Here is a 25080-nt window from a genome sequence, read left to right as displayed (position 1 = left end):
CTTCCTTTGAAATTTTATCTACAGCTTGGTAACTCCATCTATGTCTTGGATATTACTGTACCCACGGGTGCTTTTGAACACCCACATCTGAGTACCAAGTGGGGTACAGTCCCAGTGCCCACGAGCGGCTTCTCTGCTCCTGATATCCACAGAAGGGCAAGGCAGGCACGCAGGCCACACGGGCGTGTCAGCATACTCCAAAGAGGTGACAGATACGGATGATCACAGCGCACGCCACGTTTGCTTCCCAAGGGCAAATAGCAGATCCAGCTTGTTTTATTGTTTTCTTGACAGATGGTACAAATACCATTAACTGGCAACTGTTGGCCAGCGTTGTATTTTGAAATTGGAGATGAACTTTTATTTTACCACACAGCCGCGGCTCCACTTTTCAGTCAAGCAGCATCCAACTACTAATCTGAAGTTCATAAAACTCAGGAACTTTAGTAGATATTGTGATGGACTGAAGACAATTATGGGCAATCTTGGGTCAAAACCTAAACAGCCATGGGGTCTCTTATGACTACAGGATGGAAGTAATGAGTTTTGCAAGGTTTGCAAAATTAGAGTACAAACCTATGAGGGTCATATACTGTGGACAATATAGTGTGTTTACATAAAAGTGAATGTCCTGAAACAAGCAAGTTTTTGCCCAGTTCAAGTTGAGATATCAACATGATAATTAATGTCTTCCAAGGATATTAGAGGGTGGATAGGATCTCTTTTAGAATTAATATTTATGTGACTAAAGTGTTCCATTTATAGTCTATACGCCTTTTCACATAGCTCTACAATCTGTTTTATCACCAGTTAAAACATTTTATATGATTCTCCTGTTTTAGCCACTTTGAAATAAAGCAGCATGACAAAACTTGGGATTTTGATAATTTTCTCTGCTTATCTTTCTTCTTAAAATGTATGCGCATGCCATTTAACATCAGTAGACCATATTGTGTCACCAGACTTGAAGCAGAACTTCTGATTGAAATCCATAGGGAATATACTTAAATGTTGATGACATAATATCACTCAGTGAAACTAGCAAAAAGTTAGACTAGCGCATCAGATGTGAGCATGACTAGTTAGTACTGCAGTTATTAAATGTACAGTGGCATGAATGTTAACAATGACACTGATAATTGGAATTTTATACCTATATTTTGAAAAGCAATTATGAAATTACTATCTCATGTCATGATTGTAAAACTTATAAAGTGCACTAACCAGATAAAGTTAGGAATTGAGGCTCTAGGGTTTTGCACAGTTATCACTGTATTCGTGCTTTTGCTGGTTTGTTCTTCAAATAAGAAAGGCCTCTCATGAAAATGTGAATAAGCGATATGTAGTTGTATATATATATACACATGTATATTCATTGGATAATATAAATAAGGCTGGAAGAGTATCAAGATATTATCTCATTGATCCTCCCCAGCCTGACATAATTCCTGAATGATTATACAATCATTTTCAAAATGATAGGGTTTCCTCAACCAGGCAATTGTTTAGACCCTGGCGCTCCTATTAGAAGGTGTTTTCTAACACCTATTCTGAATATTTCTTGCTGTAATTTAGACCTATTATTTCTGTAAATCATATTCAGAGTAAAATTGCTGAATGTTTGTTCCCTTCTTTTCTAAAATATTAGGTATTTGATGAATATATTTATAATTGCTCTTTTTTCTCTCTGTAGACCAGACTCATTTCTTTCCACTATAGTTTGTAGATCATTTTGGGACCCCAGATGATGATTTCTTCTCTGCAGTCTTTTCAGTGGTTTTGCATCTTCTGTGCATTACAATGCTCAACAGTCAGCCTCATAATCCAGGTGGGGCTTTACCAGTGTTGAGCGGAGTGAAATAAGTGATTGATGAGTGTTATAGGCAATAACTGGTAATAATTGTAGGCAATATTTTTTTTTGTGGCGTTACATTGCTGTCAACATATGTTCAGTTTCTGAACATGTCTCACGTCCTTTTTCAAGGAATGCTGTTTGTGGTTTTCCTTTGGAACCTGTGGAATAACATACAGCTAAGCAGTGAAGAGGGGAAATTAGTGGACTGTGTTACCTCAGTTGCACTATGTATTTCATTTCTGCATTGATAAAGTATTGCAGAATTACTTTGTTCAAGGTCAGGGTGTCTGTGTCTTTGGATGTTTTCTGAGTATTGGCTTCTCACTTTTTCTTCCTGTCCTTGTTTCTCCCCTCTTCCTAATGCTGGGTATTTACTTTACAGAACTTTCTATCAGTGTAGTTTTGACCTTAATACAACTTTTTATTGTTGGAATTTTACCTCAAGGCTTCAGTCAGAACTTCAATAAAGAAGACTATAAACTGATAGAAAAGTTATTAAGTTTGTTTTAATTGTTTTCCCTAGGCAAAGTTTCTAAATGGATAGATTAGCTACTGGCTGATACAGAAAATTAGGTGTCCTTAAAAGAAAGCAAAGCACTGTCTATGTCAGGAAGGTGTTTGGATCAGAATAATCTATGCTGATTTACCTGATACAAACTCATGCAAACTGAAAATAATAACCAATTACTCCATGTATAGATGAATGTGAAACTGTGCACAGATTTAAAGTAGCATTGTATTTTCTACCACTGCAAGTGCTGATATTCCCTAACCTACAACAGTTTTAGAACAATAGACAGTTTATTGCATTTAATAATTGCATTTATGTTGTATGTTGGGAAGCAATAATTTAGCTGGAAAATATCATAGGCAATTTGTTGATCTAAGCAACTGAAGAAAATAGGCACATCCTTGAAATAAACCCAGTTATATCATGCTAGAATGTAGACAGCTGAGGCAATTATTTTATCTTCTGTTGTTGCACAACTTGGTGTTGCCAACTTGGTAACAAGTAAACACATTTCATTTGGAATTTAAGAAGGAAAACGAATCACTTAATATTTGGCAAAATAACATAGATAATATTATAAGCACAAACCATCCAAAAATAGATGCAAAATCAAGCTTTCATGAGTCAGGAATATTAGAATACAGATTGCCCAGCCTTATGCACAGAGACTTTGATTTCCAAGCTCTGTTCCAGCAATTAATATCATGGCACTTTCACCTGTCTGACCCTGACACCGGTCTGACTTTGCTAAGAGTGACAGAGTGGATATATCTTAATATTCAGACTTAACAGGGAGAAGCAGGTCTTTCTGCTTCCTGACTTGCTGATTTTCTTCCTTGCCATGGGATTTCGTAAGTCAGCTTATACCGCCTGAAATGGAGGCAGTAAGAATACTGATAACATTGCATATCACTCTCTCCTGCAGTGACAACACCTGTTTACTTTTCCATCCCTGCTGGCACTGTACTTTCCACTTTTAGATGCTATTAAGTCAGCACTCTGTACCAAACCGTTTTGTGAGACTGAACTGGCTCCTCTGCTGTATCTGGCAGACCTTCCCTGGTGTAGTTTAGACCGAGAGTTTTCCCAGCTGAGCAGACATTGAGTTGAGAAGTCTTTTTCTTCCCCTACTTTGTATGCTGCATATCTATTCACAACAAAATGATGAGCTCTATGTAACTGAAGTGTGCTAGGTGAAGATGGTGTTGTAGGCCTGCTGAGAAGATTTTAGGGAACTCAGAGCTGGAATAAATTCACTAGGAATAGATGAACAAGTGCAGAAATAAAAAGAATTGTCAGAGCTTCAAAAAGCAAAAGTAAATCTTCTTTAAGATTCGTATTGAAGATGGTTAATGATTTCTTTTTTAACTTAGGCTCTTCTAAAGTGTAAAATATATTTGCAAATGGTATGAAATAGGTTTTCAATTAATCTTTTTCCTTAATTGCCCCCTCTTTGAGGACATGTTTATTTGTGCTCATGAGCCCTACATGAAATGGTTCATAGTAGTGTCTACATTGTGTGGATGAGCCACTATGCCTGCAAATATACATGTGCAGTCTAGAAGATGCTTTTTGTTTTGCTTGGGTATCTAAAGAAAAATAGTTTTGAAATTCTTGTTGTACCAGACTCTACAACATCAAATTCCTTACTGCTGCTGTCACTAAAGCACTGTCACCTGCATGGCAGGTATAAAACACTTTCTGGCAGCACTGAAAAGAAGGGGAGGAATTAGTAGATACAGAAATGTAATTTTCTTATCACTGAAACTGATGATGGCGCAGGTACATCTATGGTAAGGAGCAAGGAGTTGTCCCTTTCAAATTGAATCATGCCACTCTGGACAGAACTCCTGTCTCCAAGAGTATCCGTTTCATTTGTACTCACTGACCTGCAGATTTATTTGATATTATTCTATCTGCCTGATGCAGTTTCTGCTTGAAACTGCACAGGCCAAATCATGCTCCTGGCATCAATGCTAGTGAGGTTATTCTCTGGAATTAGTGCGTCAGAAACGCACTTTTAAAATTTGAATAGTGCCATGAATAAAATAAACTTCAAATATACAGTTCTATAGAGTTATGAAACATAAGGTGATATTCTGAATAGAAATTCTGTATATCCATGCTTACTTTATTAACTATTATCTACTGTTCTGTTTGATGTTTTTACCATTATTATGGACTTGACTTCAGTTGTAGTCTTTGCAATGAAGTCAGAGCTACACTGAGTGATGTAGTTATTGCATAGTTATTTCATAAGATCCCAGACATCTTTCACTAGGACAAAGAGAGCTTTTGAACCATATGACTGAACAAACATAGGGTGACTGATTTGTCCACATATCTCCAATTCACAAAACTTCAGTTCAAATTGGTGAGCATCTGTGATGGAACTCAGATGTATGAAAAATGTATCACTTTTGAGTTATAAGTTCAAATATTTTCATTACCGTACATATGGAATTGCTGATATAACAGCATAAGTATGCTGACATTATAAAATAACTTCAAGTGATAAATAAATAAAATATAAGACAATTTTTAAAAGAAATACATTTAGAATTATGTTAGTACATGAGTGAAAATTTTCCATTTATATTAAAGATATTTTCTTCCAGTCATAGGGGTATTGCAAATGTTTTGAAGTGAAATTTTGATTGAGCTCAGTTCTCTCTGCTTTCTATAGATCACCTTGTCTGTTGCTTAAGAATCTACCTTTTTAAAATCTCTCATATTTTTTTAGTGTTTTTGGCTCCATGGCAAACACTTCCAGCAGTGACCCTTTCCCAAACACACGTTATTGAAATCCTGTCTTCTGGGAAGACCTTGCAAAATTTTATCATAGATTTTGATTGGGATAGACTGTTATCTCTTAATATCTATGAATGGATAAAATGACATGAAATTCAACATTAGTAAATACTACATAAATATTAGGTTTTGGAATGTAAGGATTATACACTGTTGCAACCTTAATCTATTTTTAGAAGAATATGGGTATCTCATGGATGTTCTTTGGCTAATTTAACTATCCATGAATTCTTGTATTGGCTAATTTAACTAACAACGTGTGCTCTCCACTATGCCACAGAATTTTCTGAAGATATTTTTTAAGTGAATTTTCTTCTGCAGTTTTCATATATATGTGCAATATTGTTTGTGCTAAGCTGCTGTTGTAAATGAGTGGACTGACTAAGATGATTTTGAAAGTATGCATTCTTTCAAACCTGCAGCTACCAACATCTTGTCACCATACCATCTGTCTAAATATTTTCAGAAACATGATTACAAGTAGTTGCTACGTTACCTTTTTCACTTTGCAAATGGCTGCAAGTGTGAGAAATAATAGCTGAAGTCTACTGTGAATTTTGACATTTTTTACAGTGGGGCAAGAGTAGTAAGCTTCTCACAGGAAAACAACTGACTGAAATGCTCACTCCTTCCCCAACCTTTTCTCTGCAGTATGTGGTATTTCTTCTGTAAATACCAACTTGAATGAAATATATCCTGCCATTTGGAGAACACACCGGAGTGGGAATAACAATCATGATATGTTTACTATAATAAATGAGCTGCTTGAAACAAGTATTAGGTTTTACATTATCATATTGACTCTGGTTCAATTTCTTACCCTCAGAAAGCTAAAAGTCATTGAAAGGCTGTTTAGTTTTTAAATTAAGTGGATTAGTGACAATCTCATTAATATTTAGGTGTGTAAGCTTTTACTTGCCAAAGAAATAATCTACAAATTCTAATGCATGGCATTTAAAATTTCCAGGCTGTATAGATTAAGGCTGGCAGTCTTGGTCCTTACAGCTGATTAAGTTAGATGGGGCAATACAACTTTAGAGGGTATAGAATTAATTGATGCTGAGAACAGGAAGGCTAAGGAATATGATCTGTTTCTCTTAAGACCAAAACTGTTCTTGGGCCTTATGACAAAAGGCATTTATATGACTTAATTCATTATAGTGAAAAGTGTGTTCATCGCATAGAATGAAAAAGAAATAATTTTTTTTCTACTTTTCAGGAATCTTTTTGGATGGTGCACTTGTTTCTGCTTTTCCCAGCTTCCCTGTCTAGGCTGACTATGGGTTTTGTTTGAGTGCTTTTGTGTTGTCTAGGGAGGACTCTCTTATTCTTCCTGTACAAAATGTTATTCTTTTTAAGTTTAAAACATGTTTTAAGTACTAAAATATGAAATACTTCAAGGTTGAAAGCTAGCTCTATGTCATTGAACTATTTAAAAGATGATGTATGATTTACTTTGTCTTACACTGTTGCAAGTGTGTTGTGTTCTTGTAATATGAAGTTAAAGCTACTTACCAAGAAGTTCCTACCTACTTGCTGTTACTGCTTTAAGTAAATCTTTACCCTTAAAATACACTTCTTCTTGAGCTTGATCTAGTGTCTGAAAGTCATTGATCAATGATACAAACAATGAAAGATCTTCTGGGTATTTCTGTCACTATCTTTGAGGGGTTGTTTTTTGCTGTTGTAATGTATTGTTGGGTTAGTAAGAGAGGACCTTAATCTACAGAAAGGATAAATCTTGGGTAAATGTAATCCATTTTTCGTCCTGCTCAAACTACATCTCTTCTTCTTGATCTCAGAAAAAGTAATCTGTGGAAAAATTAGATGCAAAAGAAGGGTTAGATAAAATGTTTAATGCAGCTGCTATGGAGAATTCACATTGGAGAATCACAGTGACTGAAATGAATCCTCTTTCAGTGTTTTCCGTAGTGCAAAGTGTAAGTTGAAGCCATTTGGCTATTCTTTATTCAGCACTGCATTAAATCATGGAATAAATAATTAATGTGTTTTTTTCTTTAGCATGAAACATGGTGATTACAAAGGGAAAAGGAACTCTAAGATGTAGAAAGGTGATTTTGAATGCTAATGAATATTGCAGAAAAGATTTGTCAGGAATAGGAGCTGTGGCACAGTAGATACAAAGAGCTTTGCAGAAAAATGTAAGGTTCTCAGTGATATGATCTTAAAAGGGACACAGGCAAAAGTGGTACAGTAGCACTGTACAATGCTGTGGTTTTGTTTCTAGAGTTCCTAGAGAGAAGGGCACAGATGATCCAGAGAAAATGGACCATACAACTCCGCTAGTTTTCAGAAACTAATAGGACCAGATTCTATTGCCACAACAGTCAGTGGCAACCATAGCATAACAAACACAGAATTTTGCTTAGTCACAGAACAGGATATTAAAAAATTTTTCCGTGTGACAAAGTTGGTTATGTGATTATGCTCATGTTACCTTAAATGATGCTGCACTACTGTGTAAGACTGTGTAAGACAGCAACTGTGTAAGACAAATACCTTAAACATCTTTAGGCCATCTCTGTCTCTCTCTCTCTCTCTCAGGATATACATGTGTATGCTATATATATACACCTGTATACAACTACATCTATCTATCTATAATGTGATTGTCTATAGTGTTTCTTCAGTGAGCCAATTCTGTAGTAAATGCTATGGTTTAACAGGCAAAAACGGAATTAAATTTAAGTCTATTGATACTATTGCTCATGCATGTTAATGTTTATTAAAATCTTGGCTGAACAAATGATGTACATTCAGGTCATTAAAGTGATAATTAATTTTTCATTATTGTTGTTATTTTAATTGCAGATCCTCAGTGTAAACAGTGCTAAAACATTCTTAAATTAGTATGATCTGATTTAAATACCCTTTAAATGAGATTATTATCCTGTGAAAAGGAGTATTTTGAATGGGGTTTATTTTCAGAGTAAAACTATATTTCTGATTTCCTCAGTAGGGTGGCATCAGTGCACTCATTATTGAATATTACATGGACTATGTTTGTTCTCTTTTTAAATTTATGGTGAATGTAAGTATATGTAAGTGTAATGCAAATGAACAGTGCTATTGGAAATGTTTTGCATGGTTCTAGTAAACAGTGATTGCATTACAGCAAATACAAAATTTTGAGTTTCAAGTTGTTTGCCTATTCGCTATCTCTTCTTAGTGGCTTATCAAGTCTTCATCCTTCAGGTTTTTTAGGCTTGCCCAATAGCCTTCACATCTTTGAAGCAGAGCATTTGAAGCTGAGCACTGTCAAAATCATAGGCTGAATCAATATTTTATCAGTTCAGCAAACGTTCTTGTGTATAAGTACATGTCAGAGAATGTCTTTGTTTTCTAGAACATCAAGCTTTATTCATTGTGGTGTTTGTGCAGAAGTATTTTTATTTCCCGAACTATTTTTAGATAAACTGAGCTTCTGGTTTTGATGTGGTAAAGAATAAATTGGGCCTTATTCATGAAGCAATTTGTCTCTGACCCAGTTTTAAAAGTAAATTCAATTAATTTTTCATGCTGAAATGACAGAGAGTTTGTGATTACATAGGTCTATGCACTTGTAGTACCTTTTGACCTTGCTTTTCATTAATGCAGCCATTTCGCCTATACTTAGTATGACATTCAGCTACTATGAAGTTATTCTAAATACTATTTAGAGACTTTCTTGGAAGGGACTTTTGGAGGGCATCATAAACCTCCTGCTCACAGCACAGCTAACTGCTCAGTCAGCTCTGCGCCTCATGCACAGGAGTTTTGAGTTCTTTGACAGGGATTCCACAACCTTTCTGAGCAGCCAGGTCCAGTGTTTAAGCACACTCCTTGTGGGGAATTTCTTTCATTCTGTGTGGAATTTCCCTTTCTCCAACTTGTGAGTGTAGCCTCTACTCCTTTCACTGTGCACTTTCAAGAAGATACTGGCTTTTTCCGTACATTTTCTCCATAGCCCGCCACTCGGTAATTGAAGACTACAATTAGATCCCCCCTTAATGTCCTCTTCTTCAGACTGAACAGATGCAACTCCCTTCGCTTCTTCCTATATGTCATATTGTCATGTGCTTAAGCCCCTTAGCCACCATGGTAGCAATCCACTGGATTCTTTCTAGTTTGTCAGTGTCTTTCTGGGCTGTTGAGGAGCCCAAAGTAGACACAGTGCACTCAAAAGGGTGTAATATCCACCTACTGAATAGTACATCTTCCAAAAGCACGGGCCAGGTGGACAAGATTCATCTTGCCTTATTGTTACCACCTAAAGCAATTTAAACTACCCAAGTAGACTTCTAAAATCAGTGAAGGGAGAAAATTCCTTTGGGAAGTGATTAATCACATCTATCTCAGTTATTTTAGAAGGAGATAAATTGCTTGCTGAAAGTGCTTCTCTCTCTTCATTCACTTCTGAAGAAACTTGGATAGCTAAACTAGCCTGGACACATAAGAGACAGCTACATTTAAAGTAGGGTGGATCCAACCTCTATGCTGCTAATATCTGCAGTGTCTGCCAGTGTTTTATTTCCAAGTATAAGATACTAGCAAACCACACCTTGGCTCTTTAATAGACAATGTATATCCTCCTGTCATCCTGCAAAAGCTGGGGTAAGCATAGCACCGGTTATCTTCTTAACATAGAACTAAGGATACTGGTGAAATTGCATTTTCCTTCCAGAGTCCTAAGCTTTTAAACTTACTCAGCCTTTTTCTCATCATCCCATCTAAATCAGCATGGGTTTGTTCACTCGAGGGCTTACTCATCTTAATCATCCTTTTCCATTTGAGAAGGGGGGGGGGAAGCAGACTACTGTTGTTTTAACATATATAGCATAGCATAGCATAGACTATTTCAGTTGGAAGGGATGTACAACTGCCTGACCAGTTCTAGTCCAACTGCCTGACCAATTCAGGGCAGACCAAGTTAAAGCATGTTGTTAAGGGCATTGTCCAGATGCCTCTTGAACACTGACAGGCTTGGGGCATCGACCACCTCTCTAGGAAGCCTGTTCCAGTGTTTGACCACCTTCTTGGTAAAGAAATGCTTCTTAATGTCCAGTCTAAATATAGATAATTCTGTAGTACTTTGAATTCACTCTTAGGAGATGAGAGTTGTGGGAAGGACGAGAAATACTATTGTGTCTGAATTTTACTGAGGCTCATTATCCCTTTTGGCAGAGGTATCTAAGAATCTGTGATTCTGCATATGCTTGTGCTAGACAGAGAAATACATAAAATTCTTACAAAATAACACAGCAGTTCTATAATTCATATAATTTTAAGTTGTAATAAAAATACATGTTCCTTCTGTGTATATATTTTAATTGCTCTGGATTTTATTGATACAGTGCTTTATTGCAGGGGAACAAAAGTTATATTCTACAACCACGAAGCTAAAATAGAAAGAGGAAGGAGCAATCAGATAAAGAATAGAAACTCAAATTTCAAGAGGGCTAAAATAAAATACAGTGAAAGTTTGGAAAATTTGCCAAGGATAAGGAAAAAGAAATGGAACAAGATATGGATACCACTATTTAGATTTGTGAAGAGGAAGACCAGCATGCTGAGAAAAGGTTTCTCTTCAAAGACCTGAAGGTATTTGTAGAGAAAAGAGTACCAGAATGACAGAACACTTGAAGGGAAAAGGTGTAAAAGAGAAGGAAAAAAGTTTGGTTAGTGCTAACCAGCAAAGACAAAAAAGAACAGATTAAACCAAAATCAGAGTTTTAAAAATAGTGTCAAGAGAAGCCGCAACTAAAGATATGAAATGCATATTGCCTTAGGATATGGACATTTAGATTTAAATTTAGTGCAAAAAAGTTTTATGAAGTCACACTCCAAAAAATACCCAAAATTGTATACCCGTTGCAACTGTTGTGGGGAAACTGGTACAATTCCTATTGTCGAAAATATATAGATGCTAATATATTCTGATTTCTGCAGCTATTTCTATTCAGGTTTTCCTCCCAAACAGAATAGTGGAACATGAATTTCTGGTAGAAAAAGTTAAGTTCACTGAGAGAAAGACCTCTCACCACTGTCCTATAAACAGGAAAATATTTCTAGGTCTTCTTTTATTCCGTTAGCTTCCAGCAGAAATACACTTTGTCTCTGCAGGATTATGAATTATATTAATAATTTGTCATTGCTTTTGCATTTTGATTCCCTTTGTGACATAAAGACATGGTGTCTTTCCTTATTTTAGTTCACTAGCAATACTGAAAGGTCCTATGGAACCGAGGTTTGTGAGTTAAAGCACTGTCAAACTGTACTGTGACAATAGTTGGTATTTCAAACACTGACTTGCTGATAAGCCACTCTGAATTTGTACCTGGCTGAATCAGGCCTCTTAGCAAATGAAGCTCTTTAGCTGGCACAATGTGTGTTATTGCTATACTAATTTAACTTTAAATTTGATTTTTATCCAATACGGAAAAAAACTTTTGTGCCTCTTACTTTTTACTACTAGAAGCTGCTATAGCAAAACTTAGCCTACTAAAGAGACCTCATTTCACCTTGCCTCAAAGCCCAATGCTGCAATTAACAGTACAGAAATAGGTGTATAAGACATATGCAATGAAATAAAAAACTGTGTATTCATCAGTAGATGTAGTCATAGGCCTTCCTTATTCAGGGTCCACCTTCTAAGCATGAGACAATTAACATCAAGAAGGCCATAATTCTTCTGTGTATCTGCTTTTAAATTCCTTCTACTATTTTGTTCATCTGCTATGGATGCGTCTGTATAGCCAGAGGACACTTGGGAGAACTCTCCCTTTTGTGGGTAGAAAAAGGCCACCACTTTCACACATCTTTCTTTGTCTTTTTTCAGGAGGTCTGATGATCTATAGGTAGCAAGAAAAAGCGACAGTCTAGTCTTTGAGAGTTTCTCTCTCCAAACCTGTGGGTGAAGCCAGTGTGAGTTATTGCAGAGACCCTCTGTGGTATTGTCAAGCATTACCCTGGCCAATCTGAGTTCCCACGGTCCACACACCTGAAGAGATTTCTCAAAAACACTTCACAAGCTTAGTTGTTATAGTGGCTGTTCCACTGGAAGGCTGTAGCCAACACCAGAAGATGGATTCCCAGTAGGACGGATGCCAGAAGGTAAAGTGGAGCTTCAGGGCTTTTCAGCTAGGAATAAGTACCAGGCTGAGAGAATTTGAAGAAAGTTTAAAGTTAGTCTCAATTTCTATTTCATCCATAAATTGTTTCTATACATGAAAGAAGTGGTACAGGGGATTTTTTGCCATTGTGCCATTTTTTTTGCCATTGTGCCATTGCAAGGACACTCTTCTAGAAGAGAACTTCTTTCCTTGGAGGTGGGGTTGATATGGGAATATTCAATCAGCATAGCTGCATAGTTTGCTAGGATGATATTGGACTGTATGAAATGATGTTTGCCTGTCTGCTTCTAGTTTCTAGAGGATAGGTTATCCTCTTACCTCTAGCATTAATTGGCAAGCCTGTTGGCAGGCTCAGCAAAGGACGAAATACTGCGTAGGTATGGAGCTTAAAATGCCATCTCATTCCTGCACTGAGCCCTCAAGCATGGGACTTAAAGGAGAAATTTATGTGGCTGCTGTGTTTTCTCTCTTCCATGGATAAACACAACTTCAGCTCAAACCTGGTAGTTTTTGAAAGCAGTGATTTCCTGAAAATAACACGATTAAAGAAGCAGGATATCAGTAGTCAGCTGTTAGCTTCCTGCTGAGAAGTGAAAAGGGTCTTTTGGAAAAATCAGGCATGGCATTAGCTCAGGAAGTCTCTAAAATCTGTACAATGAAGAAAGAGAACAAAAGGAAGCAAACACTGAAAAGCATAAAGATAGTCCCCAGCCTGCAGACCACGTATAATTAAAGATGAATTTAGCCTTTTCTGTATTTTTTATTTTGCTACTCATTCATGTTTCTACAAACAAATAGCATATGTGAAAAATTTTCAGATTATGGATGGTCTGTGAAGTACGTGGTTTAGATAGTCAGTGCTCCTTTTTTCTTGTTTGTAATATCTGACAGGTCTGCTAAGTGTATTGTTTTTACTAGCTACATAGATTTTTTTTTTTTAATCAATAGTTAATTAGTAATTTTGGTAATACACAATGTAACTAATTTTGGTAAAATCCTCAGGCTGCAGTGGATATTTTCAGTGGATTTTTAAAAATGTCATTGATTGCTGCTCCTTTTTTTTTTTTTTAATCCCCTAAAGCTTTTATAGTCTGTATTTTAAATTACATCATCTGGAGTGAAACACACATCATTATTACTCTTGCTCAGACCTCGTCTTGAGAATTGTTGAGAATCTTCCCCTCAACACGATAGCTAATGAGAATTACTTCTTCATTCCCTAAACCAAACTCATATCATGGGAGACAGGAGATAACACTACCTTTCTGTGTCAGGGGAAAAAGCACAATTCTACAACCTCCAGCTTGTACAAGCCTTCTTTACTATGTATCTGACAGCACTGAACATGTGTATTGACTTACTGTTCTCTTGTTGTTCTATCCTTGGGACTGTCCTGACGAGACACTTAAAAAATTATGTGTGGTTGTATTATGTGTATAATGTCTGGGAGACTAGCTACCAACTGCCCAGTTGTGATGAAAGCAGAAACTGCCTTGAACCTGACTTCTCTTTCTCCTAAAAAACATTTCTTGCTTATCACATTAAACTAAAATGGGATGAAATTGATCTAAATGCAGGGTTGACAAGCATACCTCAGATAAAAAGTAGGCAGTTATCAAAACTTCCAGATGTGTTTGGAAGGACTGGCTCAGCTCAGTTTTATTTTGTGGGAGAAGAGATTGCTGTGCTCTTTTTCTTTGAATGCAGATACCAAGAGTCATATTTATATCCCCTGCTGAATCAAATTAAGCAGAAACAAAGAAAATGTGCTCTACTTCATCAGACCTCTTTATGTGAGCTTTCTCTTCAAAACTTATCACTGTCATGTCCCCTGACAGCATACCTCACACTAGCAGCATTTTATCAGATTTTTTACTATCTTTTAAAGGAAAGCTGGAATCACTTAAAGGGGCATTGCCAATTTAAATATCAATGTATTCTCTCAGTTTGTAAAATTACTCTTAGTTCCAAACAATGCCTAATATTGTTGAAAAGGTGATAACCCAAAGAAAGAATCTGTCATTCATATGCTGTATGTTTGACTTTGTGTTTGCCAGATTCTTTGCATCTTCCAGGGATTACTGGGGCCCACACAACAACGAGTGATACACTCTTTAAAGGAAAGATAGGGAAGTATGCCTTTTTTAGAAGAGTAAGTAAAGGATGCATGCAAATATTTTCATGGTGAAGTGAGAAAAAAGAGAGTATAGGCAGGGGTACAAATGCTGAGGCAAAGAAATAAATGGAGATACTGGCAGTAAATGGGTAGGGATTGAGGAGCTTATTCTAGGAGTGAAGGGTGAAGATTAGAAGAAGAGAAAAAGAGTAATGACGGTGAGGCCATAAAGTTGGTCCCTCTCCTGCATCTGTGGTGGGAACTGTGGGATGGAGTTTTGTCCTTATGTGAGTATTTGAACCTCTCTGAAAGCCGTGTGGACCTTGGGATCTGGGGATGTGTGGCCTTTAGGATAGTCTGAGCCCTTCACTCTGCAGGGTACCCATCGCAGATTTACCTTCACCATAATTAGGAGACTGGGCAGGCAAAAGAAGTACTCAGCCTCATCTCTACCCGCACAAGGAGACAGTCAAACTCTAATGTCACTCTCATGTCAAACCACTACAATTTTCACATGGTTTTTTTTTTAGGTCATGGAAGAGTAAGGATCCCTGATGTTGCTTTTCTTTCTTGTAACTCTAGTTGGCTGATGTTTCTAGTGTGAATCATCATGATTATGAATTCTAAATTACTACTTTCTGTGAATATGGCATAATCTTCCTTTTGAGTATATGCCAGAACATAGCTAAAATACAAAACAAAAAAAGTAAGAAGGCAGAATTTCAAGGAAAGAACACTGTAGTAACTTAAATTTGTTTTCTCTGTTACCCAGCTTCATTGTAGATTACCATTTCAGTGGTCCTGGTTTTCTCAGATGAGTCAAGTTGTTCTCAGTTTTGAAGGACAAAAGAGTAATTAAATTAGTCAGGTCTAAAGATCAGTTGAGAAGAAAAGGTAGATAAATTGTCAGTATGATAAAAGATGGAATACATTGCTGACAAATCCATACTAATGGACATGAGATGATATTCGTAGGCATTGTTGAGTTCTAAATGATGATATACTGAACTATAGACGCAGGAATGATTGTTTCCAAATGAAGAAAAGCCTCTAGTGGCATGCAGCAGCACTTACTGAGGCAAAGATAAATATTAAGAATCAAACAGAAATAATCCTGAAATTAATTAATTAGTAATTGTGCTTAATAAATTGTGTGTGCTGTCATCTGGAATATTGTATGACATTTTCATAAATAGGCAAAATGTAACAGAAGGTTCATTTTTGTACTGGGACATATAAAAAATTGGAGCTGTTTAGTCTGGAGAAATGATTAATAAAGGGAATACATTGTAAGAATTTAAAATAATGAACATTGTAGAACAGTATTTTGTAGAAAGGAAATGAAGTTTTTCTTCATTTTAATGAAACTGAGAAATAATGAAAATTAAACTTCTAGTAAAAAATAAGATTCATGACGAGAAATGCATGATACTGCATACGAGGAAGTGAGTAGATGGATACAGAAAGGAGCTGTGGCTTGGATTCTTTGAATTCAAGCTACTGTCAGTTGGACATCACAGAATGCTGTTTTGGCACTAGTATTTCATGTTATGCTTGGTAATTTCATGAAGGAGCCTGAGACCTAGCTAGTTTCCAACTTCATAGATAAAGCTAATGAGGATCGGGTGTCCCCAGCTGGGCAGAGACACAAACTCTGAGGCAATCAGTGTGAATCCTGACACACGGATGGTCAGGTCTGGAACAGTCAAGGGTGAGTCAGGTGTGCTGGTTGTCCAGGAGTGGATAGAAAGAGAGGCAGATGGTCAAAGGGAAAAGCAGCTACAACAAGCAGCCACAATTTTTTGTACAAAATATAGTGAGTGTCGTCATCTCTTCATCTGTATGTGCGAAAGAGCCAATTTAATGGCAGATGAACGTGCCTGCTTTTTTAAATGCCTTTGGTCTATACAGCAGCATCAAGAAGAGAATTCTTTCTTTTTGCCATCCTTCACGAGTCCTCAAGGATTACTCCACAACAGTAAAATATCCATGAATTTTCCCCTCCCTGTCTATTTCTGAGTAGTTCTCAGAGAGAATACAATTTCTTTGAACAATATATAATACAATTTCTTACCAACCTGATCTCCTTCTACGACAAGGTGACCCGCCTAGTGGATGAGGGGAAGGCTGTGGATGTTGTCTACCTAGACTTCAGTAAAGCCTTTGACACGGTTTCCCACAGCATTCTCCTGGAGAAACTGGCTGCTCATGGCTTGGACGGGTGTACTCTTCGCTGGGTAAAGAACTGGCTGGATGGCCGGGCCCAAAGGGTGGTGGTGAATGGAGTTTAATCCAGTTGGCGGCAGGTCACAAGTGGTGTCCCCCAGGGCTCTGTGTTGGGGCCAGTCCTGTTTAATATCTTTATCAATGATCTGGACGAAGGGATCGAGTGCACCCTCAGTAAGTTTGCAGATGACACCAAGTTGTGGGGGAGTGTTGATCTGCTTGAGGGTAGGAAGGCTCTGCAGAGGGACCTGGACAGGCTGGATCGATGGGCTGGGGCCAATTGTATGAGATTCAACAAGGCCAAGTGCAAGGTCCTGCACTTGGGCCACAGCAACCCCATGCAACGCTACAGGCTTGGGGAAGAGTGGCTGGAAAGCTGCCAGGCAGAAAAGGACCTGGGGGTGTTGGTTGACAGCTGGCTGAATATGAGCCAGCAGTGAGCCCAGGTGGCCAAGAAAGCCAATGGCATCCTGGCTTGTATCAAAAATAGTGTGGCCAGCAGGACTAGGGAAGTGATCATGCCCCTGTACTCGGCACTGGTGAGGCCGCACCTCAAATACTGTGTTCAGTTTTGGGCCCCCCACTACAAGAGGGACATTGAGGTGCTGGAGCGTGTCCAGAGAAGGGCAACGAAGCTGGTGAAGGGTCTGGAGCACAAGTGTGATGAGGAGCGGCTGAGGGAGCTGGGGTTGTTTAGCCTGGAGAAAAGGAGGCTGAGGGGAGACCTTATCGCTCTCTACAACTACCTGAAAGGAGGTTGTAGAGAGGTGGGGGTCGGTCTCTTCTCCCAGGTAACAAGTGATAGGACAAGAGGAAATGGCCTCAAGTTGCAGCAGGGGAGGTTTGGACTGGATATTAGGAAATTTTACATCACCGAAAGGGTTATCAAGCATTGGAACAGGCTGCCCAGGGAAGTGGTTGAGTCACCATCCCTGGAGGTATTTAAAAGACGTTTGGGTGAGGTGCTTGGGGACATGGTGTAGTGGTGGTCTTGGCAGTGCTAGGTTAATGGTTGGACTTGATGATCTTAAAGGTCTTTTCCAACCTATACGATTCTGTGAATGTGTTGTCATTTGCCAAGGAACGAAGCAAAGATTAATTATTATACTAATATTAAGTACCTGTGCCCCACTTTGCCATTTCCCAGGTCACAGCCCACCTTATGCCTGCCTTCATTTTTCAATCTGTTGTGCTTCTTGGCTCTCACTGAGAGCTGCCCTCTCAATCTCTTCTGCTTTTAATCTTTTCTATCCTTTCCTGTGTACTGTGGTCAGTTCACCTCAGTTGTACATCTACAAATCAAAGCAGTTTCGTATGCCAACAAAACAAAGACATAACTGTATTCGTTCGTGCATATGGCATTGTGAAAGCCACAGAGAACTCTTGTTACTCTCTCTCTCCCCCTACCAGCACGGTCCTTAGGACTGCATTTGATCGCAATTGATATAAAGAGGTTCATTTCACACTTACTATCGCTCCGTGGCCTTTCAAGAGCATCACACACATCAACTAACTGAACCTCACTGCCGTACCAAAGTAGTCTGTTTTGACTACCCCTGTTTTTTAGAGGAACAAAATGGACTTGCTCCCATTCACAGTACATCAATAGCAGAGATCAGCTCAGAACCAAGATGTTTTGGCAATAGCTGACTATAACCATCAGGTTATATTCTCTCCTACATGCAAACCTAGACTCCAAACAGGGCCTCAGCTGAGACCACGCTCCCCCAGACTAAGTACAGATCCTGCACTACAGAACAAACTCCCTCTCTTTCCACATATTCACCACACTTTGCAAACATTAACTAATTAGTTAATCTGAGGTCCCACTTAAAACCAAGATCCTTTTTTTAGAATCTGATTTAAAGCTAATTAATTAAGATGAGTTTCTGGCTTATTAAGCTCATCATGATAAGGACGTTATTTTGATTAGTCTAACACTGCTCTCTCTCTCCCCCCCCCCCCCCCCCCCCCTATTTTTTTACTCTGAATTCAGTATCATACTCGATGAAAGAGTAAAAATTGCTTGTTGACAATTTCACAGGGAATAAGAACAGCAGGGATCAAGTTTGCACTCATCAAACCGGTACAGCAATTGGGTTTCCCCATACTCTGTGATATCCAGGGTGCTTTTGCTTGAGAGTATTAACAAAGGCACACTTCTCCCCTCAGTTACATCCAACACTGCATCAAGTTCAAGTAGGCTTTCATAACCCTCTGGAACACTCTAAGTAGCCAATGCTTCTCTATATTTCTAGCCTTAAAAGCACAGAATTCCGTCATAAATGATATTTGAAGGGAAACCCACAGAAGCTATATCAATCCTCAGTTCTGGTGAGGAGAGAAAACACAGAGGAAGGACGTGCTTACCTATGTATAAGGGGCACTATGTTCTCAGAAAGCTTAAACCCTAGATGCTGCTGCAAACTAAGCCCGTTAAATGCTTGTCTTTTTTTTTGCCCACTTAAATTCACTCCCCACCAGGTTATTACATTCCTGTACTACTGATATGATAAGGTACTCACTCTGTGACCTGCCTGAGAATGAAGGATTAAAAAAGCAAGTAAACAAGTAATGATCTACAAAAACATGTAAGCAATGTAGAGTCCTTAGAGCAGACTTTCAGTGTAACTTTATAGACTACTAAGGAAGGAAAAATTCTTTTTTGCAGTACATTTCCACTAGTCTGCATGGGCTGCATACATACGCTTTCAAATGGACAACTTTTCAGTAAACTTTGACAAACTGTCCAGTCTCAATAAAATAATGAAATTGCTCCTTTTTTTTCACTGCCCTCATGTAACAACGGGGTGCATTTTCCAAGTCATATGCTGCTTCACACTCCTCTGCTGCTTGTTGGAAAGTAGTAATTAATGAGTGCCCGTTAGAATTTCTTTCCTTAAGTGTAGCTCTTCACTTTGCGAAGTCCCAGGCTTACCATTACAGTATCTTTAACATTAGTCAAGGATCATTTATACATCAAGAGTTTGGTGATCTCATCTTTTCCCTTGGTCTAACTTCCTTTTTTTGGTTGGTTTTTTTCCTTCTCTGATGCAAGAGAGCAGGAGGTAGGGTTCTCTTCCCTTTGCCACTGTTCTTTAGGAACAGGCTCTTCCCCTCTTTCTTCACCTTTCTTAATATTTCTTTCTTTCTTTACATTTTGTCTTGTTTATCACCCTTTGAATGTACAATAAACTTTATCACATATCCAGCAGAATATTCAACGTATGTACAGCTTCTTAGATTCCTAACTTCCACCTAACTGGAAGGTTCAAATAGACTCCGTGCAAGGCATATTAATGCAGCTGTTAGAGGAGCTCTAACAGTGGCAAAGCATTCACAAAACAACTGTTACATATTTGACCTCAATATTGTGAAGACTTTCAAAATATCATTAAAAGGCAAGCCTAAGAATTGAAGTTCATAATTTTTAGACACAAAAAATCATTTACTTAGATCAAGGTTTTAGAATTTCCCTTGTGCCAAACATCACTCATACCTCATTGCTCCATAGGTGATAATTACTTCTTTTTCTGTATTCTCACAGGAGCTATTGAACTTCTCTCCTCCCCCCTTTGCTAACATATCACCCTATCTTACAACTACTAACTCCTATCTTTTTTTTTCAGTGATGAACATAATTAAATTAAACTCAGAGCAATTTTTCACAAGCTATTTGAAGTTTTGAAAATCAGTGCAAAAAATGCTTGTCTGTTTTTTCCATCTGTATCAGCTGGTCTAAAAAAATACAGTTCTTCTCCATTCAAACTATGACTGCCATATGTTCTCTCCTAATGGAGAGACCTTCACTGACTTTGGTAAAAAAGAGATTATTTTTTTGTCCTAATCTAGTTATGACCATATAAACCAGGACTATTCAGTTGGAGGCCAGCAAGACAATTCCATCTGGTCTTTCTTCTTCCAGTAGTACTTGTATATAACCTTTAAAGATTTATTTGCCATCTGGCCAATGAATAAACTATTAGAATACAATCTGGCATCCAGTTTGTAATAAATTGGGCAGTCCTGCAATATTCCATGGATCTTAGAGTAAGACCATGACCTAACAACAGGAGAGAGGAATCTTGTGGGCACTGGGATGAAGCAGCAACATCCAGCCATTACTTTTTTTAGCTGCAGAAGGAAGCTTAAGTGGAAATTGGGCAGCTGGAAAACTCAGCACCCTCCCTCTTTCACCCACACGCTATGCATGCGTGTTTGAGTATGAATATAGCACGACCTACCTTAATAGCAAAGTGTGCAATAAAAGAAGGAAGTGTCTGTCTTTAGTATTACTTGTAGCTTTGAGGTGCCACAACTGTGATGATGGAGAAGATGCCATCATGGTGCATTAGATTATGTCTATAAAGCACTCTGAGTGATATATGCCTAGTTCATTCCGGGGGGGGGGGGAAGAAGAGATCTATACAGTGAAATAAAAAGGGACAGGAAAAGCTCCCTGTCCCTAAAGCCAAATTGTGTGGATGGGACTATGTCTACATTTCTTCAGGCTGGTTCCTTCTAGAGCACAGCAACTATCTAGCACTTGGCCTACATGGTATTCCTGTAGCCCTAAACCACAATTACTTTTATGTTCAAAGTGTTTGAAATAATGTGAGGGATGTTCTATGTTCCACCAAAATGTTGTTTTTATCACCTGGTACATATGTTGTTTATGACAGGCCCCGAGGTGCTCTGGTTGCTGAGGATGGGGTGGTAGAGAATTGTATAGGGTGGAGAGAGCCAAAACTGATGCAGTCTTATGCTCACTCTTTTTCAATGTGATCTCTGATATGAGTTATCCTCAAATCAAGTGGGGATGCTTTGGAGAAAACTGGTCTGAACAGTCCAGGCAAAGCCTGAGGGAGAAAGAACAGCTAAGCTTTATACACAGTCGGGGTTCAAGCGCTCAGGTTTGTTCCTTTTCATTTTACCATTGCAGACACCCTTGAGGTTTCTCTACTAAGCAATTTTACAGACTAACTCTTTGGAAAACAAAAGGTCAGGAACACTGTTGGAGAAATCTATTGTAGTAAGGCTTTGCAAACGAGGACAGTCAAAGGGCTGTATTAGAAGACAGAAAGAAGAACGTTTGGAGCACAGGAAGGAAAGCCCTATTCCTTTTGAAAGAGGGTAAATAGAAGGCAGGATGCAGAGAGCTGGAGAGAGAGAAAAAGGTAAATAGAGGACAAGGCCAAATAGATTGTGTAAAAGAGAAGTATGTGCTAATAAGAGCACAGGAGGAGGAAACCCAGACAAAATTAATCAAGCTGGAAGCAAAGTGAAAGCTAGCTATAAAAGGTCACAGCAAGGAATGCTCATGGGATTGAATGAGGTTTTAAAGGAGGCAGGTGAGTCTCTCTGCAGAGAGTTGTAGACAGCTGGAGGAAGATGAGAATTTAGCCCACAGGAGCATGGAGACAGAGGGAAAGTGGCGTGTTTAGGAGCAGTAAGATAGGAGGAGATCTTATGTTATTTTTTAATAATAATTTAAAAGGTATCTTCGGCTTGGGGTGGGCTAAGTGGAAGTGTTGCTAGTTAGCTGTAACTAGCCATTGGCCTCATTTGGTCTTAGTACTAACCAGATCTCTGATGTACCTGATGTATACTCTGATGGCTTTCTTACTGGCTTTACTTTGTCAATTGAATTCAAGCTATACTTGATGTATGAGCTCAGGCACAGGTTTACGTTGATGCTGACAGTATCCCAATACAAGGGCCTACTCTCAGTATGATAGGAAATGTCTGAAAACTCAGTTGAGGCCACTGAAAGAACAAGGGTAGATATGTTGTCTTTAATCAAAAGCATCAAACATTCAGGTTGTAGATTAGCTCAAGTTGGAGTTCTCTGATTCAACTTGGAGATCTCCACCACTTGGATAGCTCGGCTGCTCCTCAGCATCAACCTCCAATCACTCCAGTTGACCCTGCAGCATTTGCTAACATCCTTGAAGTTAGTACAAAACCACATCTGACTCTTCAAGCAAATGAAAAAAAACCCCAAAGCTTCTACTAAAATGAATCTCCAAGAAAGGTGAGGGCATCAGGATGGATGGATGACTCAGTGTAAACACACTGCCTTCAGAAATAACGCTGAAGTCCCAACCTCAGTGTAATCTTAGGGAAACACTGTCCAGCACAGCAAATTAGCAGCATAAAAGAAGTGGGTTAGATTACTTCTAGCCAGATATATGACTTGATGATAATCTCTTCAGTCAGAATTAGCAATCATATGGTCACTTCATTCTCTTTGTTTCAACATGTCAATCACAGTTGGGAAGGATCCCCATCCTCCACCCCCCTTCCAAATTAGTATTGGGAGCAAGCATAGACACTGTGCTTTGGTTGATGATATAGATCTCTACCCCAATTTTATTACTACTAGCTCATTTTGAAGACTAATATTGAAAAATAAGGTGAAAGGATGGTGAATTAAGGTATGTGTAGGGAGAGGAGAGACATGAGGAAGTATTTCCAGGTGTTGATAGGATTCACCCTGCCCTCCTCATCACTGATACAATGCACATCTTGCATGTTTTGCTCCCCATGTGCATTTGTCACCCTAAGTTGGATGAAAGATCTGTTGCTATCTCACACCATGCTCCCAAACTGCCTCCTCTCTGATTCCTGCGTCAAGAGGCTGCACCCTTTATCACATCCTTTTATTACAAAAGGATTCAGCTATGTGTCCAAAGAAGTTTAAAACTGAGAAATAGATTATTTTGGTAAGCAGGAGATACTTTTGGCCTGTTGCTGCTTGCATACAGCTGTGGGTATTAGCAAGCAGAGCAATCCAGTAGGAGTGGGTGCGTAAGGAGAAGCAGTTGGTGCTGAGGACCCAATGTCCACTGTGCTGGAGGTGCACTCCTGTAGGGCGTCTTTCAGTTCAGTTTCGTACAAGAAGTCTCTCATAGATGATACAGCTGCTCTGTGATGTGAACCAAAGCATGATACATAGAGCGTGAACAGGAGATTTACTTCAAAAGCACACTCTTGCAAACTCAGATGCTAATGTAAACACTCACAGTGTAAGCTGAGTGACTTCACAAATGCCAATGAATTTACATGGTGCAAGAACAACTGTGAAAATGGGATATAAGGACTTGAAGACAGGGACAAGAGAGCAAGCATTTGTAACTGAGACAAGGAGGCACAAAACCTCTGAAAGAGCAGCTGTCTGATACATGATAGAAAACTTTGCCAGTGGCAGCAGATATTCCTGTACATATCCTGCTGTTACTATTTTCTTGTGCATCTTGTGAATATATATTGTAAGCGTGAAGGAGGATCTCTCAATCTATAACATACATTGAGCCACAACCTAGAATAAAATAATTCATGCAGTGCTAGGATAAAAATTCTATATGGAAAGATGCCAAAGAGTTAATGGTCTGTATTCTCTTTTCAAATCACTTTTGCAGGACTGTGAATCTCTTGGCTCTGATGGAGTTTCTCCTGGCTTTCATTGTTATATGAGACAGCATATCCAAAAATGTCTTCATATTAATGTCAACATCTCTACCTTCTGTCTGTGTTTTTTTAGTTAGGAGATATTCTGAAGGGATATCTTAATCTGGTTTTTACAGTATAAACAAATACCACATGGAATTAAACTTTAACTTTTAAAATCATTTGAATGTTTCTGGCTCTTCAAATCAGCATTCCCGATTTCATAATGCACAGATTGTGTGCACAAATAAATTGTTCCAGTGAACGTCTTTACAATATCAGGACAGAACTCATGAAAGAAGCTGCTATATAGACCAGAAGTAATTATTGGAAATTAGCTAAAACATTAGTTATACTTCTATGACTGAAATCAGAACCGTTGACTGTTTTGTTTAACTTTTCTGTGGTTTAAGATTTGATTTCCTTTACCATTGCATTTCACATGTGCCAAAATCCTGAATACTTAGAATTCTGCATATAGCTGATGATACCACCTACATTTAAAATGCCTTTTTGGTATATTCTCTTTCTGAGATCATAATGTTTCTTTTATACTTGCATTACATACACAGGGGACCCCAATCAATCATTGTGAAAATATATGGACTGCTATATAAATTTTATGACCAGAAGAAACAGTTATGTCACTACATATTAGTAAGCTTTTTAATACAAAGGACATAACTTAATCATTGCCTTTTCAAATACCAAAGCAAAATTGAGTGTGCTGCTGAGCAATATCTACTGAGAACATTAAGAGACAACTTTCCAGAGCTGTTGTGAAACCTCTTGTATGAAACTGTAATATAATTTTGCAATTTTAATTGATTTTTGCTTTGAGGAGTAAGTATGTGACTGTACTCCACCTGGAAACTTCAAAGCCTGCTTTTATGTGAAGCTGAACATAAGAGAAGAAAAACTGTTCTGAGTATGTATTTTATTTGCTCATTCCTGTTTCTTGTCTCCGTTAATCTAAGGT

Source organism: Mycteria americana, chromosome 3 (assembly GCF_035582795.1).
Source record: "Mycteria americana isolate JAX WOST 10 ecotype Jacksonville Zoo and Gardens chromosome 3, USCA_MyAme_1.0, whole genome shotgun sequence".
NCBI lineage: Eukaryota > Metazoa > Chordata > Aves > Ciconiiformes > Ciconiidae > Mycteria > Mycteria americana.
This window is presented reverse-complemented; position numbering follows the sequence as displayed.